At 30.8% G+C, this 21,087-nt stretch overlaps 1 long non-coding RNA gene across 11 annotated transcripts; it reads left to right on the top strand.

Annotated features, from left to right (window-relative positions):
* Positions 1-8,270: 8,270 nt before the first annotated feature.
* Positions 8,271-20,738, top strand: LOC145041392 (uncharacterized). 11 transcript variants are annotated; one of them, XR_013680165.1, is made up of 8 exons: positions 8,271-8,389; positions 8,715-8,834; positions 16,881-17,195; positions 17,356-17,468; positions 18,866-18,920; positions 19,116-19,431; positions 19,515-20,221; positions 20,663-20,738. It is a non-coding gene; the product is annotated as an uncharacterized LOC145041392 (long non-coding RNA). The 11 variants fall into 11 exon arrangements; XR_013680173.1 differs by lacking the exon at positions 20,663-20,738 and having other exon boundaries at positions 19,515-19,580; positions 19,679-20,335; XR_013680171.1 differs by lacking the exon at positions 20,663-20,738 and adding an exon at positions 18,311-18,374 and having other exon boundaries at positions 19,515-20,335.
* Positions 20,739-21,087: the final 349 nt, after the last annotated feature.

Genomic DNA, 21,087 nt, shown 5'->3' with positions numbered 1-21,087 from the left:
GTTCATAAAGATCGGTGCTTTATGGACATTCATGTACCTTTCATTTTAGGTCAAAAATATGGATGAAAAGGACTCAAATTCATGCATGATTTCCAAACTCCTAGATTTATGAGATATAATATTCTTAGGACATAGAGAAATCATAAAGTTGTAAACTTTATCTTTTTACTTCACTCAAAATCCATCAAAGGATTCTAACATGCAAGATAACCTTAGATCCACTAAGAAGGAACTAAAGATTAGATCAAGAGCCTTACAAATGATCCAGTAAGGTACTTTCAGAGATTAATGAGTGTTTCTTGCTTGCTTCTAGAACCAAACCTTCCTCTACTTCCTTTAAAATGCACCAAAACACCAAACAGAGCATAAAAATCAACAATATGAATTTAAAGATCACCAAAAGAGATTAGGATTAGGGTTCTGAAGTTTCAGAGTGATGGAGGCTGAGGATAAACAAGCCCTAGCCTATAATTGCCTTTAAATACTTGAAAATTAGGGTTTTCTCATCAGATGGTCTCCATGTTGTGGCCAACATGTTGTCATGTCGTGGAAACCAACTTAAGACCTGCGAACATTCCAGATATATCATGTCGTGGTTGTGCCTCCACCACATCGTGGTAAAACAGACTCAGTATTTTAAATTATATAAATAAAATAAGAATACCTCAATGAGTTTGGATGTTACAACTTTCCCCCACTTAAATCAGACTTCTTCCTTGAAGTCTGTTGTTGAAAATAACTCGGGGGTAATACTCCCTCATCTCCTTCCCAGGTTTCCATGTCCATTTGGAACCCTTCTAGTGATGTCATTACACTTCACCAATCTTACCACCTTGTTATATAAGCTCTTCGTCTTCTTGTAAAGTATCGTAACCGGTCTATCCATATAGTTCATCCACCTGAATATCATCCAAAGGACCCAATGTGGAATCATTGGCTAAGCACTTTCGCTGGTAAGAAACATGGAAGATGTTGTGGTTTTGGCTGAGCTCATTAAGAAAGTCTAACGGGTACATTTTATTTACTTCTTTTATAGTTTATTTTATCATTTTTCTCATTCATATTTTAGCTAATCTTGATGCATATGTTCCCTTTTGTTATTTTATGACTATTTTGGGTACTTTCTAGTTTCGTGTGTAACACCCTGTCCCGAATCATTTCCTAATTCGGGGCCGCGACCCGAAGACCGGTTAACATAAGGCTTAGGGCCTTTCAGAAAGATATATTTAGACCTATTTGGGTGTGGGTAAGGTAGGATAGATGATCCCCGAAGTTCGGGTTGTAATTTGGAACCTAAGGGTATAATTGTAAAGTGGCAGTCGTGCCTTTTATGAATTTTGGATTTTTGTTCAGAAATATTGAAGGAAAGGATGAGTTTATACGTGGTAGAGCTTCTCGTTAACTTTTCCTAGATATAACGATTGTCAGAAACGAACTTATAACGCAGAAGTTATGGCCTTCGGAAGTTTGGGTGATTTTAGGGTTTATCCGGGTATGCAGGGCGTACACAAGTGTACGTATGGTGTACTAACAAGAAGTCTAGTATGCGGTGCGTAATTTGGTGTATGATGGGCATACTATGATGATGATCTTAGAAGCATGAGGGAGTATGATGGGCGTACCAGAAGTACGGTGGGCATACTCCAGTCAGTCCCAAACTAGGGTCTTGGATATTTAAGCACCTTAACTCACCACCAAACCCTATTTTGTTCAGCTTTCATCCTCTTAAACCCTAGAAATGAAGCCTTAGCCTCCATTGGTATGGTTCTTCAGTTCTTGGTGGTATTTCATGCATCTCGGTGCTCATAGAAGAAGAAGGAGCTTCGTGGAGAAGTGTGAGATTGCGTGGAGCTTGTGGATCCAAGCTTAGTGCATCATGATCTGTCTTCTCAAGGTATAAAGCTTCGAACCTGATAAGATCTTTTCATGGCACGTCTCATAAAGTTTTGTCCCAAAGTTTGGATTTTTGTGAGTATAGAGTACTCTAAAGCATTTTAGTTATCTATTATGAGGTCTTGAAGTGTAATGAGTCATAAAAATGCTTGCTTGATTGTTTCCCTAGCACCATGCAAGAGTTAAGTTGTTTTGAGTGTTGTGGAATAAAGGATTTTGTGGGATTTAGCCCTCTTTATCCATTTAAAGGCTTAAAGGTTTCGACTTATGGTTTAAGTATCATTTAGGGTTAAGAGAAATGGTTGGATGCCTTTGGCTTAACCTAATAAGAGCTTAATGTGAATTTTTGGCCCCTGATGAGTACATTGAGCGTACCCAAAAGTACGCTTTGCATAAATTGGATTTCATGATTTAAGGACTTATACATTATGCATAGAGGGTGAGTATGCGGGGAGTACACTTCTGGTACACAGGGCGTACTCCCCAAGAGGTGAAATTTTGGGCCTTTTGGTTTTGGCTTTGTTGGACCATTAGACTTCTAACCTTGGGCCTTGTATTGAGCATAGGCTTTTTAGGAATCTGATTCATGATGGCTTTGGGCCCAACTTGGAAGTTGGACCATATCGGGCCTTGGTTTTGGGCCAAGTAAGAAAAAGGGTAAAATGGCCTTTTACCCTAGTCATTATGCAAGAAATTCAGATTCTTGAGTATGGGTCAAGATTCAATTATTAACTAGATAATATTTGATGGTGCTCGCGTGCGGGGATTTCCAGATCAGCGGTTCGAGCATTTTTCTGAGATATTCAGCCGCTTTAGGTGAGTTTTCCTCACTGTACTTGCGGGTCGAAGGCACCAAGGTTAGCCCATTGGTTTGATATCCTGATATGCTGAGTACAGAATAGATATGCATGATTATGCTAGTTATTGATATGCTAGTCTGGTAGATTTGTAGGACTACTTGTGATTATGTCTGCATGATTATCTATATATGGTTGTTATTTATTATATGTCGACATATTGTGTCGGGTTGAGGTTGTACTGCTTTGTGTTGTAGCCAACAAACCCTGGAGCATTCCAGATATTAGCTGAGGGTCAGGTAAGGCATGTCAGACTCATACTACGGGCTCAGTAGTATTCCAAATATGAGCTAAGGGCCAGGTAGGGCATGCCAAACTCATACTGAGGGCTCAGTAGCATTCCTGATACGAGCCGAGGATCGGTTGGTATGCCGGACTCGTACTGAGGGTTGAACATTGGAATTCTAATATGACGACTGATTGGGTTAGGGAGCAAGCCAGATATGACATCCCCAGTTTTCACGACCAAAAAAGACCAATTTTTTTATGCTTTATTTTAAAATCAGAGTACCTTTTTAATGAAAAATGTTACGGAATTTGTTCCCAAAAAAATATGATAAAGATTTTATCAAAGCATTTTCGAAGAAATGTATTTCATTATAATAAAAACGTTGGGATGTCATTGTCAATACAGATCAAAAGCATAAACAGAAATAACATAGACCTTACAACCATTTATCTTCGAATCGACATCAAAATCATCCCTTTTTCGTTAATAAACTACCCCATCGTTTCCAAACTAACGAATCTAGATTCCAAGTGTTCGTTATCAGTGTCTTCGTGATCAAACCACAACTCAATTGGAGAAAAAAAAACTTCGCTTTTGGCTTAATCCATCTCTTCGTCAGATCTAACAAACTCCAAATTTTCGAAATCAACACCCATTCAATCATATAACTATGGCTTCCCAGTCGATAAAAATCAATAATCCAATATCAACACAAAACCCACTGAGAATCTTCCTAGTTGATACGAACAACCACACATACACAATCATAGTTCGATTTTGCATTCTCTCATCCATGTTTGATTTCCAGAACTTGTTCCAATTTAAAAGGATTTGACTGTAGCACCTGGTTCCTGGTATGTAAATCTTATTTGAGTATTTTCCATTTTAGCCTTGGACTCGGCGAGTCATAGGTCCGACTCACTGAGTAGGGACGAGACCCAGGACACGTTTAAGTTGACGACTCGGCGAGTCCATATCCTGGACTCAGCGAGTCACCGCTGTTGGATGAAACCCTAAGTTTCAGGGATTTGCACCCTAATTAAACCCTCATTTCTGCCCCAAACTCGCCCCCATTCACCCTCAGAGCTCCCAACATCATTTATACCCTTATTTCCCTGAGAGATTGAAGTGTTTTGGTGTGTTCTTGAAGATTTTGAGGAGAAAGAAGAGTAGATCAAGAAGAGGAGAAGGAGGCCAGGCATCTTTGTGTCATCTCAACGTTTTCCTTGAGGTATAGCTCGTTTCCCCTCTATTTTCAAGCTTGTAGTCTCTTTTAGCTTCATGAAAGTCCTTCTTGAGCCATTCCCCAAGCTTGTTTGTGCATTGTGGGTTGTAATAAGTGGTTAGCCTTTAGATCTAGGCATGATTTAGTCCCTGGAGCTTGGATCTAATGCCTTTATGGGGTCATATTACATGAAAGCCCTAGATCTACCCCTTTTGGTGCACTTTGAGCCCTAAAATCCATATTAGTGAATATTTACACGTAAAGTTGGAAACTTTACGTGTGATTCATGTCCTAGAAGCCCAGATCTATGAATAGCATGGACTGAAATCGAACAAATCAGTGTATTTAATGGATGCATGGCGACGACTCGGCAAGTCGTTCTTGTGACTCGGCGAGTCAGCTCGCGGGTCACCTAATTGGTCCCTTTATGTTGTATCGAGTTTGAGCAGTGAGTCACAGGGGGTGACTCGGTGAGTGGGAAGCTGAACTCACCCATGGTAGGACTCGGCGAGTCATGGCCTGGATCGGCGAGTCCACGACAATCTTCATAGACCAAGAACAAACTCGGCGAGTTGTTCATACAACTCGGCGAGTCTAAGCATGAGTGTTCATCGAATGAAGATGAACTCGACGAGTTGTTCATACAACTCGGCGAGTAGGACGAAGAACTTCAATGTCAGTTTAGAAGAAGAACTCGTCGAGTCATAGCCTAACTCGACGAGTAGAATCAGGGACCCAGGACAATCGTCTGGATAGGGACTCGGCGAGTTGGAGAGCCAACTCGGCGAGTCGGGTCAACTGAAAGTTGACTCTGATTTGACTTAGGGCTAGACCAGGGGTAAAATGATCTTTTTACCCAAAGGATAGTTAGCAGTGTGTGATTAAGTATGTTGTGGGAATTGCAGTCGGAGGAGTTCCGGAGCAGCAGCAGTCAGTCAGTTCCCGATCAGTTCAGCAGCTACTTTGAGGTGAGTTGCCTTCCGGTAGCGGTGGGTCTAAGGCCACAATGCCGGCCCACCAGTAGGAGACGTGTGATTAGATGATTGTCTTTGTGATATTCATCCAGGGTTACTAGACTATGTGATATATGTGTTATGTGGTAGTAGTAGGGGGTGAAATAGTCCCCAGCATCTGGTCGAAAGGACCGAAGGGGAGGCCAGCACCCAGATATGCTAGGCAGTATCCGGTCGAAAGGACCGAAAGGGAGGCCAGCACCAAATATGCTAGGCAGTATCCGGTCGAAAGGACCGAAGGGGAGGCCATCACCCAGATATGCTAGGCAGTATCCTGTCGAAAGGACCAAAGGGGAGGCCAACACCCAGATATGCTAGGCAGTATCCGGTCGAGAGGACCGAAGGGGTAGGTCGGGCACCCAGATATGCCTGAAAAATTTATGTATGTTATGTGATTATGTGGTACGTGGTACAGTGGGGGAACTCACTAAGCTTTGTGCTTACGTTTTACAGTTTTGGTTTCAGGTACCTCTTCTCCGAAGGGGAAGGAGCTGGCGCGGTAGCGGCACATCATGCACACACTCTGGTTTCCGCATTTACGAGATTCACTGGGATTTGTACTTTGATATTTTGATGGGTTGTATGGTTTGGCTTTTAGACATGGTTTACGTTATGTTATGGTTTGATCAAACAATGTTTTTAATTGTTAATGTTTTCTAAAGTAATGTTTTCGAACGAAATTTTCGGACGTGAAAATTGGGTCGTTACATTGACCATAAATTCGTTATTTCTATTCAGCACCGTGACATAAAAAATAACAATAGATGCAAACTCAAAATCAAGCTTCATGTCACCTCGTTATCAATACACAATGAAATTGATTCTCAGTAACTTTCTACTTTGACGCAATCAAATACCAGTCAAAACTAGGTTTGATTCTAAGAAGATAATTTCGACTCCAATGAATTAATCATCAACAATCAAATCAAATACTATCATTCCTTCATCTAAAACTAATCAATTTCAAAAAAATTACTGTCAATTTTGGAACAAATCTCAACTCCAAATTGTGAACATGCAAATAAAAAATAGAATCGACAATTAACAACAATTTTGACTTATCATCGCAAGTCAACAGTTACCGCTTTTTGAAATCAAATTTTATGCCGAGCAACAACATCTATAACTGACTGTGATTTCGACTTCAAACACGTATATGTAATTCCAACTTCAAACAACTTGAATCGTGTATCGATTCAGTAACAATCTCACAATCAAAAGTTAATTTTGATTGTTAGTCAACTCGTCCCTTGGATTGTTGATCAATTGAACTCATGAAATCAGCCAAATGTCGATATTAAACTCCGATTCACATCTGAATCGATCAAGGAACATGAAAAATGTTTTTACGACCCATTTAGGATTATCTTGTTGGATTAATAAGATACAAATTAAAACAAATCAACGAATGGAGCTTGAAAATTGGATCGACTAACATGATCAATTTGAAATTTTGGTTTGGGCTAAAAATGAGTAGATGAACAGTAATGAATTATGATTTGGGCTCAAGATTAAATCAAAACAAAAATCATGTTTGTATTGGGCTCGATCTAAACAAAATTGATTAGATCAACTGTGGGGTTGAAACGAATTAGATCCATTGCATAAAATCGATCAAAATTCAAGAACGTAATGCACAAATCAACAAGATTAAGAGAGATCATAGAGAGAGACTCACCAAAAATGCTCTAATTGTGAAAAAAGTTGTCAAACCGAGAATCATTCTTCAAAAATCACCTTGATCTTGAAGACCCGCTCTGATACCAATTGTAGTGACATAAGAACACGGTTTGACATGCCGAATTAAAGTTTGCACAATGAACATGGTGATTTGGGTGCTAAAACATATATTCGATCATAGTAAATGAGTACAAAAAGGGATCTAGTCTAGAACTTCATAAATATCTCACTCACTAATCACTATGACTACATCTCTCAAGCACACCTCTACAAGTGGTATGAACCCACCTTATACAGAGGTGTTTACATGTCTCTCTATCACTCTCTAATACTCATTAGTCAAAAGGCTAATGCACCACATGCAAGTGGGTCTACAAAAGTCAAACCATCTACAAAGTCATACATGAAGAACTTTTCACCCCAACACAGTCGCCTCCTCTTCCACTGTTGTGAACCACCATTAACGAAACCCTAGCCGCCATTTATCCGTTCTGAACAGAGAGTATGGAGGAGAGCTGAGAGGAGATGAAATCGATTTTTGAAATCACTTTGAACGGTGCATCAGATCTACAATGTTACTGTAGGCGCTGTCTTCAATTCATCTGGATTTAATTGATTCGACTGTTATGATATTCTTCCCTAACCCAAACCTAAGTGTGTGTATGTATGCCCGTTTCTAGATCTAACTTTGTCATCGTAAACTTATAGAAGATCTGAAGTCGACGATCATCCGACCACCTCCATTAATTTTGTATGTGTCTCATTCTTCCCTTATTAAAATTCGATTGGAGGTCTGACCCTTGTTCTTTTTCCTTTTTTGTTCGATTACAACGTCACTTCTCCATTCAATCACAATCCCTCATTCTTCATCCTTCATCTTTCTTAATATGTTTTTTGAGCTGCAATTTGATTAGAAGATAAATGGTCATAAGGCAAATGAGGATGATGGGTTCTCGATAGTGGTGATTTTTCATGGTGGGTTGAAGATGAATATGATGATGATTGTCTGAAGGCTCGATTTTTCTAGGCAAAATTGGTCATTATCGGTGGTTTAGTGATGTTTATGATGGTGACCGAAGGATCTGCTTCGCTAGAGAAGGGAGGGGAGTACTGGGCATTCTTCATGTTCTTAAAGGTGGATCAGTGTTTGTGTGTTTGGTTGTGAAATGTGAGAGAGAGAGAGAGAGATTGCATTTTTAATTTTCTTTTATTTCTGTTAATAAATTTTATTTAAGAGATTGCATTTTTTTTTTTTTTTTTTTGCAAAATAACAAGTAAATAAGAGGTTTTATCAAAAGGAATATTTTTAATTTTGGAAATATTTTTACAAAATATTTTTAATTTTGGAAATATTTTTACAAATAGCCGTTGGAAGTCGAAAGGTTTGCGTCGGTGTATATTGGCGATATAGATAGATGTGCTCTTCAGTCGTTCTTCTCTCGGTCTGGAGACTATAGCCATATCCGCAATCCAAGAAATCATCAACACCTCTGTAAGTTTTCATTCTTATTGCTTTTTTTTGCTCTGTATTTTATTCTATCCGAGTTCTATAGTTTTTATTTTTCTTTCTGTAAATCGAGTTGAGAGATTTTCTTCTGCAAAATTAAAATTGACTTATGGAGAAGAAAGAATCGAACGTTGATGACCGTTTTAATTTCATTCTGTTCGTCTCATTAGGGTTCTATATTCTAGTATTCCATGTCTTGTTTCGTCTCATTAGGGTTTCTATATTCTAGTATTCCATGTCTTCTTTGAGGGTTTTTTTTTTTTTTTTTTTTTTTTTTTTTTTTTTTTTTTTGTAAAATCTGTTGTACCAGATGCATTGCAGATTATAAAAGATAAAAGAAGGAGATCGCATTGTGTCTTCTATTTCAGGCTGTTGAATTGCTCCTTTGTTATCTGCAATTACAGTGATTTAACAAGAATTTAAACATCAGGTAGGGTTTCGATTCAACATAACTCTAATCACTTTTTTTTTTTTTTTGAGGATTGGGGTTCTCAAAATTTGAGACTTGCAGATATATCGTTTCCCAGTAACCCGATTTCAATGTTTTAAGACTTTTAATATTATACTTCGAAATTTTGTTTGCTCTATTAAGATTTAAGACATATTTATTTGAATTTGTTTGATTTTGGTTACCAGTTATATCGTTATACTCTCAAATATTTTACTGTAAAGAGCTTTAGTACTTTTAAATTTAAGTATCTAACCAAATCTATCATTATTGTAATTTTATCTTTTTCTTATTAAAACAATACACTTTGAATATTAAGTTATAATGTTATACTTCCAATGTGTTACTTAAATATTTTTTAAAGACATTGGGAACTTATTGTTTTGCTTTTAAAACACGGTATTTTATAAATCTAAGCATTTATAGGCTTATTCTTTCAAAATCTAATCTATTATTACATTTTTTTATTACACTTTCAAAATCCAACATGTTTTAGACCTTGTGTTTTAAAAACCTAATTTTTTCGTTACCATGTATACAACATTTTAACTTTTTTTTTTAATTTTTTTTTTAATTTTTTTTTATTTTGCCCTTTTAAGACATTATAACTTTTCTCCTTTGAAACATTGTATTTTGAAAATCAAACCAGTTATAGCATTTTGCTTTCATATAACAACCTATTAAACCAACACTTTTAGCATTATAGTTTTTTGTATTTGTAACATTTTCTCTTTTACGATATTGTATTTTGAAAATCCAAACATGTGTGATTTTGGTTACTAATTTTAGCATTATAAGTTCTGGTTCTTAATTTCTATTATCATATATAAGTTTATAACAGTAAATTTTTTTATTCTCTACTAAAACATTGTACTTAAACAATGTAACCAGTTGTAGCATTATAATTATGACATTTTACTTTCATAATCTAACCTATTAAGACATTGTACTTATATAGTTATATATGGTTTTCTCTTAAGATATTGTAATTTGAAAATATAAATTTGTTTGTCTTTGGTTACCCTTTTACAGCTTTACTTTCATTTTTTTTTTCCTATTAGGAGATTATTACTTTAATTTAATTTTACTGTTATGACTTTGTCATTTGAAAACCTTAACTTATTTAATTTAATTCCCATTTACAGCATCTTACTTTTACTTTTTATGTATTAAGAAGACGTTGTGATTATAATTTTTTCCACATTAATACATTATATACTATATAAATTCAACTAATAAGTGGCAATGAACATACCAATTATAACACTTGTATGTACTTGATTTTATTTAACATTTAATCATTACACGTTCATTTTTTTTTCTATTAAGACATTGCATTTTTCTTTTGTTTTCTATTAAGATAGTAGGTGAAAATCATCTTTTATTTCTTTTTAAGACATTGCATTTCTAAAATCGAATCATCTATAGCTTTATTCTAAACGAAATCTAATCTATTAACACATTTTACTTTTAAAATACTTTGAAAATCTATTCTACTAACTCATTCAATTTTGAAAATCGTAGTTTTTTATTTTATTTTGGTTACCATATCTAATATTTTCCTTTTTTTATCCCATGGACATATGGTACTTTCAAGATACATACTTTTCAACATGATTTACTTTGAAAAATATTAAACTTTTTTTTGATTTTCGTTACCAACTATATCATCTTACTTTCAATAGTAAATAGCTGTCGACATTTTACTTTTGATAATTAAATGTTTTTTCTTCTAAAAAGTTCAATTTTAATTTTCTTATTTAAAATTTGTACTTTTTAAATACACAATAAAGTATAATACGTTCATTTATAGCCAAACACTCAAAATTTCACCTATTAACACATTGTATCGTTTAAATATACATTATAGTATAATACTTTCATTCATAGCATTACAGTTTTAAAATCAATTTTTTTCCAATTTTTTCTTTTAAGACATTGTATTTTGATATTCTAACCAATGACACATTTACACTACAAACATATTTTAAAACATTGCACATTTATTGAGATGTATATTTAATATTTTTTTCTAAGCGCTTACAATCTAATTATGTTTAGTTTTTCTTATGATTTTCAACATTATATGATTACACTTTCAAATTTTCTTTTAACAAGAAATTACTTTTATTTTTTCTAATTGATGTTTAAGAGGTAACCATGTATACTTTCTGTAACTTACCTATTAAGACATTTTCATTTGGTTAGAATTTAAACAATTATAGCATTATCCATTCATATAATAACTTATTAAAGCATTGCACTTTTCCTATTAAGATATAGCATATGATACTTTGAATTTTTTTTTCCTATTAATTCATTTTACTCTGAAAAAACTAACCTATTGTAAATTATACTTTCAAAATCTGATATATTAAGACATTGCACTTTTATTTGTCTTCCTAAATTTTTTTTTGAATATCTAACCTATTAAGACTTTGTAATTTGAAAATATAGACATGCTTGATTTTGGTTACTGTTAATAGAAATGTACCTTTTTTTTTTTCTCTAATCAATATATTGTAATTTTAATTTTTTTTTTCCTACGATAACTTTAAAATCTTAAATTTACATATAAAGACATTGTACTATGATGGATAATCTAATTAGCTTTAGCATTTGACTTTCAATATGTACATATACTTTTAAATTGTAACCTTTTTGGGTCTTATGCTTAACATTATAATATTTTACTTTCGGATAACATATTAAGACATTTTTCTTATTTTTTTTTTTCTGTTATACTTTGAAATCTTAAATTATCTTTTAGTTAAGTTATCAGTATAACATTTCACTTTCAGTTGTTGTCAAAATCTAACCTATTAAGATAGTGTATTTTTTTTTATAATCAATTTGAAAATATTACCCATTAAGTCGATGTAATTTAAATTTTTAAATATCTTTTGTTTTTGGTTAGTAATTATTGAGTTCTACTTTCAAAATTACTGTCCTACAAAAGACAGTAGTTTTATTTTTGTTTTTGAAAGCATTTTTCATACAAAAAGTACTTAAACATTTTTTTTCTTTCAAAAAAGGTCCATGAACTTTTATTTGTACACCCAGGGTTCTGTAAACAAAAAGCTATTAATCCATTATTATTATTAACATTTAATAAATAAGGTCTAGGATCGAAATAAAAAATATTAACCTTTTAGGTTTTAGTTACCAATGTTTAACTTAAATAAATTTCCTTTTAACATTGTATTTTTATTGCACTTTGAAACGACTTAAAACTTTAGTTTTTTTTTGGTCACATATATAGCAATTTTACTTTTAGTTTCTTTTCCTTTTCAGACAATATAATTTTTTTTTTCTTGAACTTTTATTTGAAATTCCAACCGCTTGCATTATATTATAAAAATCTTAACTTTTTAAAACTTCTTTTTTTTTTAATTTGAAAATATATTCATTGACTTTGTTTTTTGAAAATCTATTTTTAATTTTTTCCCATTAAGACATCATACTATTTTTTTATACTAAGACAATAGATATTACCATTTTGTGATCTTTTTTTAAAACATCTTACATTTTTTTTTGTTATTGAGACAAAAGACTTTGAAAACAAACCGGTTTTATACTCTGTTATACTTTTAAAATCAAACCAATTTTTTGCTATAAAAACAATGTATGTTTATTATCGTTTGTGTTAAGCCACTTTGATAATTCAACATATTAAAACATTGCAGTTTGAAAATCTGAAGTTGTTTTTGCTTACTAAATTTACCATTCTTTCTTATGTTTTTCCTATTAGACAGTTGTAAATAAAATATTTTTTCTTATAAAGACATTGCAGTTTCAAAACCTATCTAATAAGGCATTGTACTTTTACTTTTTTTGCTATTTACAAATAAAACATTATTCTTTGAAATATAAACTAGTTTGATTTTGGTCACCACTCACCAGTAATAGAATTATACTTTTTTTTTTTTTCCTGTATTAGGAAATTGTAATATTTTTCCTATTAAGATATTGTTCTTTAAATATTTAAACCAATTATAACTTTATATATTCATTTAATATTTTTCCTATCAATTACAGATTATACCATTTTATATTCTATTTTTCTATTAAGAGATTGTACTTTTAATAGTTTTTGTATTAAGTCGGTATACCTTTTAGCTCTCATATGTTTATCTTTTTTGTTACCAATTATAGTGTTGGAAACTCAATATTCTTAAATTTAAAAAATTGAACTTTTATTTATTTTGTATTAAGACGTTGTATTTTCTGATAATCAAAGTAGTTATAGTGTTAAACTTTCAAAATCTAACATTAAAATGTTATACTAATATATTTTTTTTATCAAAGCCTTCCACTTAAAATCTGTACAGGTTTTGTTTTGGTTAACAAACTACAACATTATATTTTTGATTTTTTCGATTAAAATTTTGTACTTTTAATAATTTTTCTACGGCATTTTACTTTAAAAGGTAACCACATATATTTTTTTTTTTACTTTTAATATTTTTCCTATTTAAGACATTGACATTGTAAAGGTAAAACATACTTTTTTTTTTCATTTAAGACATTGCATTTTGAACATTTAGCATATTAAAACATTGTACTATGTTTTTTTCTATAAAGATATCTTATTTTGAAATTTTAATAACATTATACTTTTAAAATCCAACACATTAACACATTATAGTATTAGTTTTTCTTCTTATCAAGACATTGTACATTTATTTATTTATTTTCTTTAAGATATTGCATTTTCGAAATCTAACCATCTGTAGCTTTATTCTTTCAAAATTTAATCTATTAACATTTTACTATACTTTCAAAATCTTATTTTTAAGAAATTGTTTTTTTTAGATCTGAATTTATTTGATTTTTTTAAGACATTGTACATTGTTTTTTTAAGAAATTGTTTTTTAGATCTGAAATCTTATTTTTAGAAATTATTTTTTCAAAATCTTATTTTTCATTACCACATTTTCCTTTTCAGACACTAATTTGAAAATCAAAGCAGAGCATTATACTTCCAAAATCTAATGTATTAAGACATTGTACATTTACGTATTTGTCTATTATTACTTTGTACTTTCTCAATCTCTATGTGTTCTATCTTGCTTAACATGTGTAGTTAATATACTTGAAAATTTTCTTCCCTATTAAGACATTGAATTTCTAATTGTTTTATATTATGACATTGTACTCAACATAATAAGATATTGTATCTCTTTTAATAATAAAATAATGTACTTTTTCATAGTTTTCTAATAAAATATTTTATTTTTAGTAATAAGTTGTACTTTAAATATCCAACCAATTATAACATTGTATTTTTTTCATTACCACATTTACAGTCAATCTAATAGAACATTTTTTTTTTCTGTTGGGACATTTTTTTACTTATGAAAATCTGAATTTGTACTTTGAATCAAGACATTGTACTTTGAAAATCTAACAGATTATAGCATCATACTCAATATTTTCCTATTAAGATATTTTTTTTCTTATTAAGATTTTTTAATAAAATCTAACCTACTATTGACATTATGTTTTCAATTTATAACATACAAAGACTTCCAACTTTTTTTCCTATCAAGAAATTTTAACTATAATAAGTTCTATTAAAAAGTTATACTTTGAAAATCTAACTTTTTGGACATTTTTTTATTGTTTTTAATCCAAAGACTTTATACTTTGAGAATCTGAGCTTTGAATATGGTTGCCTCTTATATCATCATACTTCAATTATTTCGTGTTAAAACATTATACTTTAATTTTTCTTATTTAAGTATGTTAAAAATTATAATACTTTCAAAGTCTACTTGTTTGATTTTGGTCACCATTCATAATATTATATTTTCTATTTATTTAGACGTTCCTCTCATAATTGTTTTCATAATTGTACTTTGAAAATTTAAACTTTCATTTTACTTTCAGTTATCCATACTATTTATACGTTCTACTTTTATTTTATTTGCTATTAAGACATTATACTTCTATTTTGCATTTCTATTTAGACATTAATTAATATTCTACTTTTATTTTCTACATTTCAGATGGTTTATCTCTAATTATTCTAACATGTAATCAATTTCCAAGTATGAGCATTATGAATTTACCATATACGTTTCAGATCTCATATTAGGACACTATTTTGAAAATCTAACCAGTTTACCTATTAAGATGTATATTTTTTTTTACCTAATTTTGTACTTTGATAACTTAAACATGTTTGATTTTGGTTACCACTTCTTGCATGTTTAAATATTTTTTCCTTATAAAAATGTTGTACTATGAAAATTATGCCCAATCATAACACTATACTTTTAACTTATTAAGATATACTTTTATTTACTTTCCTATTAAGACTTTGTTCATTGAAAATCTTAACTTGTTTGATTTTAGTTCTATACATAGTTATATATATTTTAAATTTCTTTCCCTATTAAGACATTGAATTTTTAATCTTTTTCTTTAGAGACATTGTATTTGAAAATGTAATTATATACATTTTCAACATTCTACTTTCAATTATAATATTGTACTTTCAAAACCCAGTTGTAACGTTGTACTTTTCATTAATACTATTTACACTCAAAATCTAACATATTAAGACATCATACTTTTTAAAAACAAATTAGGACATTTTACTTTAAAAATCTAAATTTTTTTTGTTTTGGTTTACCAATTATGGCATTATAATTGTTTTCTCCTATTAAGATAGGACACTTTAGTTAAGAGATTATACTTTGAATTGTTTCCTTTTATCAAGATAGTGCACTTTGATTAAAACATTGTACTTTCAAAATATAGCAAAATATATTATATAAATGAGCATTGTTTTTCTTATAAAGACACTGCAGTTCGAAAACTTATCTAATAATAGCATTGTTTTTTTTCAAATCAAATAGAGCATTAATAGTTTTATTTAAAGCTTTGGACTTTAAATTACTAACATGTTATGACATTGTACTTTTACAATTAGGTGATTGTTCTTTAAAAATTTAAACCAATTAAAACATTATATATTCATCTATAGCCAGCTTTATAGTTTTCATATTAAGTCAGTATAACTTTTAGCTCTCATATGTTTATTTTTGGTTTTGGTTATCAAAGTAAAACTTTATAGTTTCAATTTTTTCGATTAAGATTTTGTATCTTTAATAGTTTTCCAACAACATTGTACTTTAAAATATAACCAACCACATATATTCTTCTACTTCTAATACTTTCCTATTTAAGACATTGGCATTGTGAACGTAAAACATTCATTTTTTTTTCATTTAAGACATTGCACTTTGAAAATTTAGCATATTAAAACATTGTATGGATGTTTTTGTTTCTATTAAGACTTTGTACTTTCTTGATCTATATGTGTTCTATGTTGTTTAGCATCCATAGTTTACTTGAAGTTCTAGTTGTTTTCTATTAAGACATTGTACTTTAAAAAGCTAGTTATATACAACATTATACTTTCAATTATGACATTGTATTTTTTTTCATAGTTTTCTAATGAAACATTGTTTTTTTTAATAATACATTGTACTTTGAAAATCCAAGTACTTGTAACCTTGTATTTTTCATTACAACATTTTACACTCAAAATCTAATAGAACATTCTATTTTTTTTTTTTTTTTTTTCAGTTAGGACATTTTTATGTATGAAAATCTGAATTTGTTTTGTCTTGTTTATGAAACTTTAGCATTATTGTTTACTTCTATTTTTGCACTTTAGTTATGAAACAAATTCCAACTGCTACAACCCGTTTCTTTGTTCTTACATTGTTAAAGAATATGAAGGTAAAATAATCTCATAATTACACAAACACTAAAGCTAAAGGATTCTCAACTGCTTGCATTATTAAACTCTTAAATCAAGTAGTAATAATTGAATTTCCAATAATTAATTAATCAACTATGATTAAAATTGTTCTTAGGTTATTATGATTGTTGTTTTGTAAGGTCTTGAGGCTATCAATTTGGCTTGAAAATCTACCATTTTCACTTCTTCTTAAAGTACATAGCTATTAAACTTACCAATTATAGTATCTTTCATTTTATTTGATTTTAAAGGATTTCACTTTGATGAAAAGGGCGATGGACGCACATACAGAAAAAGAGAGGCTTGCCATCTCGGATGTTGGCTGAACATGAGAGAGCCTTCTACCATTAAACCAATTTTTTACGTCTCCATGATTTTAGTTTTTATTTATATAATCATCTCTTTTGGTGATTGGTGCAAGTATGCTAGATATTTAACCATCAGTCACACTCCAACAAACTTCTTTCAAAGAAAAACGACCCTTATATGTATATGTGATCAGGATTCTGTTCAAGAACCATTTCTTTTGGGAAAGTAAATAGCTATGTGCATAGATCGATAAAAAGGTGAAAGTATGTTCTGTTTTTTATTTCAATTAAGACATAAAACACTTTTATTGTTAAATCAATAGACTAATTATAACAGTAGGTTGTTTTTTTTTTTTTTTTTTTTTTTGGATTCTACTCAATATTTTAATGCTACAGGTGTTGATTAACATTTATGCAGGAAAAATAAACTGATCACAAGTTGTTACGTTGCCTCCCTTATTCTGGATCACGAGGCGTCTACTTCACTCACCCTTTGTGGTTTTTGTTTACAAATTCCTTAAAGCCATACTGGTAGGCTTTCGTTTTTTTTTTTTTTTTATTTTATTTTTTATTTCTTTATTATTGTAGTGTATGCTGATTTCGTGAACCTACCAAATCAGCAATGTATCCGAACGTAATATAAACCGCTAATGATTGCAACCTCTATTCTTACTTTTTTTTTGTTTTTAAGCATTGTATATTCAGAGTCAACCATTTATAACGCCCTTCTTTCATGGCCTCTTCACGAGTTATCTATTAAGACATTTTATTTTGAAAATGTAACAGATTATAGCAGTATACCCTCAATATTTTCCATATTTTCCATATTATAGCAGTATACCCTCAATATTTTCCATATTAAGGTATTCTTTTATTTTTTTCTTCTTATTAAGATGTACTTATAAAATCTATAATATGTTCTATTAAAACACTGCAGTTTTAAAAATCGAACTCATTGTACTTTGAAATCTAAACATGTTCTATTTTGTTGCCAAAAATAGCATTTTTATTCCTTTTTTATCCAAGAAGACATTGCACATTATATATATAAACTTTTATAGCATTATTTTTTTTACATTAAACCTATTAAGATACTACAAAATTCTTACATTGTTTGATATCATACTGTCTTTACCATTGTGTTATAGCATTATTAATATATATATGTGTATATATATATATATATATATATATATATATATATATATATATATATATATGTATGTATATTAAAGAAATGAAAGTTAGGAACAGAGAACTCATGGTATTTTGGGTAGATTCGGTACTTTCTTTTTCATGGTTTGTTATCTTCTGGATTTTTTACTGACTATTCTATTTTGGGTAGTTTATGACATTTTATCGATTCTTGATAGGCACGTGTTCGTTCACCGTTTTTCCACCCTATCAGCATTGTATTTCAATTTTGAACAACAGATGGTAGGGCATTGTTGCTCCTAGTACGCGACACCATCTCCTTCTTTCCTTTTTTTACCTTTTTGATTTTTTTGCTTTTCATATTTTGTACCCTAATCTTGCAATTTTATAAAAAATGGTAGCCCTGTACTAATATGCCGAAATACACAACAGATCGATTAGGTAAATCCCACTGACCTCACTGCATCATCTTTTGGTTTTGGTTGTTTTCGATTTTGAATCATTATCATGTTAGTTTCGTTCATATTTTGGTTGGGGCTATTTTCAAGAAAAACAAACGATTACAAAAACCAACTTCAGAAATTAATGGTCATGATTTGCAACAAGAAAAACAAACCCAACTATACCCTGCTAATAAGCTTTCAATTTTAAAGGGTCCCAAAACAAGCCAAGAATGCATTGGAGAATTGAACTTCCTTAACAATTTACTTATTGAAATATTGACTATAATAGTTTAATGGTTATTTTACCAATTTTGTTGTTGTTTTTTTCAGCAGTGTCATTTGAAAAACACACTCAGTTTGTTCATCTGTCATATTGTGTTAATAGGTATGTTAGATTCTCTCTAAAATTTTCAGACACATACATTAGGGCATCAATAGAAAAGGTTGTAAAGCCCAGATCTTCTTACAATAGTTCACACCTCATTTCTTATTTTTCAGTTGTTCATACAGGTGGATATCCTTTCTATTTGTTTCTAATTTTGGTTACTTTGATTTTTTTTTTCCTACTTCTCATTTGCAGGCCAGCTGTTAGATGAAATGCCTTATTGAGACATACATAAGAACATCTGATTTTAAGGTTGTTTAATTAGGCTTCTCTCAATTTGATATGATATGCAGACCATGGGGGCTTTCTAAAATGTTTTGTTTGTTAGGGTGGTTAGCAATTCTAAATTCCAAGGCAATTCCTTTCCTTCTCCATTTTTTTTTCTTGTATGTTGCATTGTTGTGTACTCATTCATCTTATCACTTTTGTAATTACTCTTAAAAAGTTTTCTTGGTTGATGGATGTTGGAAGACTGTCGATAGGATATGGAATTGGGGTTCTCTACTATGTGGTAATTGCAACAATTTCTGAAATGTTTTGTTCTATATTGTTCTTTGTAACATTACAAATGTGTCAAATTTGAATAACAAACAGGTACCAGTTTACATAGCAGAAATACAACCTCAAAACCTTCATGGAGCATTTACCACTGTTAATCAGGTAATAAAAAAAGCAGTAAATATTTTCACTACTCCAGATTCATCCTTATGGGGTAATAAAAAGCTGTAAAAAGCTGTTAATCACTACACCATTTATAGTTGATGATATGCATTTGAGTATCTGTAATGTGGCTTCTGGGAACTTTCATTCCTTGGCGAACACAAATCAGTTTGGGTTTAGGGGCGATGCAAAGGTGAACATGTGAGAAGTCTGGTGATTAATTTCATTTGGGATTTTAGTGGTCTGCACCATTTTTTGTTGTTTATTATGATTTTCATTTTGGATTAATTTCACTACGTGATTTGAGATACTATTTTATTCAATGTTGCTGATTTTTTCCATTTACTTGCAGCTCTCATTGAAAGCAGTACACCATATTCTCTTCCTTTCTCTCTATACACAAAACTTTTGTTATTTCTTATTTCCAGTTCCTGCTGTTACCTTAATTGACTTTTTGTTCATGTGATGTATGCAGATTTACCAGCTATTGCCCTAATGTTTAAGATTTCAGAGGAAATCAAACCAGATTACAATCAATGTCGACACCTAAGAAGTCGTATTTTTTAATCATAGAACTTGCAGCAACATAACATCAAATTCAATGGAATTGCAGGAACTTGCTTTTACTTCTTCAAGTACAAGTAATCTGTTATTTCTGCATTTAATTTTGGTTAAATAGCAACCTACTTTCATAACTATGTCAATTGTTTCATCCTCCTGTTATAATGTTATACTTCAACATTGATTCCGATCCACATGCACCATTTCTAGTATTTTTTTTTGTATTAAGATGTTATTTGATAATCTAACTAGTATTATAAATTTAGTTAGTCTAAACAACTAAGACATTGTAATAATTGTTTATCATATTATGACATTTTACTATCAAAGTTATACATCATCTTAATTAGGAAAAAAAATTTGAAGTATAAAAATGTTACTTGTTTAAGCAATATACATTGAATTTTGTTTCCTAATTGATAATGTAGTTTTAGAACATCTTAATTATAGAAATATTTGTTTTTAATTTTTGGGGGGTGATTTTGGGTTTTTGTTCTTAATTTTTCAAAACATCTTAATAGAAATATTTGATGATGTCTTCAATGTAATCAAGAATCATGGACTCTCCCACTTAACAAAATCATTCGCTCTGATACTTGTGGTAAGTTTCTCTTCATAATTACAATTTCTTGATGAAACATTTCCAGCCCTTTTTATGTGTTCTTTTTGCAATTCCTTACTTAAAAATACCATTTTCATAACTTTATGGTGCTCTTTTTGCAATTCCTTACTTAAAAATACCATTTTATATGGATTTGAATTTTCAGTTGTTCAAAAGTCTTCGGTTTTTATTTTCAAAATTCAAGAACTTTTTTAACCAAGTTTCAAGAATAGTAGAAATAGAAGAAATGTTGATTTTATGAAGATGTCAAAGGTTCTTGCATGCATTTTTACTTTGTTTCCCCTGAGATAACTGATTTTATTGATGAAGATGATGGTTGAGTTT

This window comes from Lactuca saligna, chromosome 4, assembly GCF_052625555.1.
Source record: "Lactuca saligna cultivar CGN05327 chromosome 4, ASM5262555v1, whole genome shotgun sequence".
Classification (NCBI taxonomy): Eukaryota; Viridiplantae; Streptophyta; class Magnoliopsida; order Asterales; family Asteraceae; genus Lactuca; species Lactuca saligna.
The sequence above is the reverse complement of the archived record's forward strand: the minus strand, read 5'-3'. Positions and strand labels throughout refer to the sequence as shown.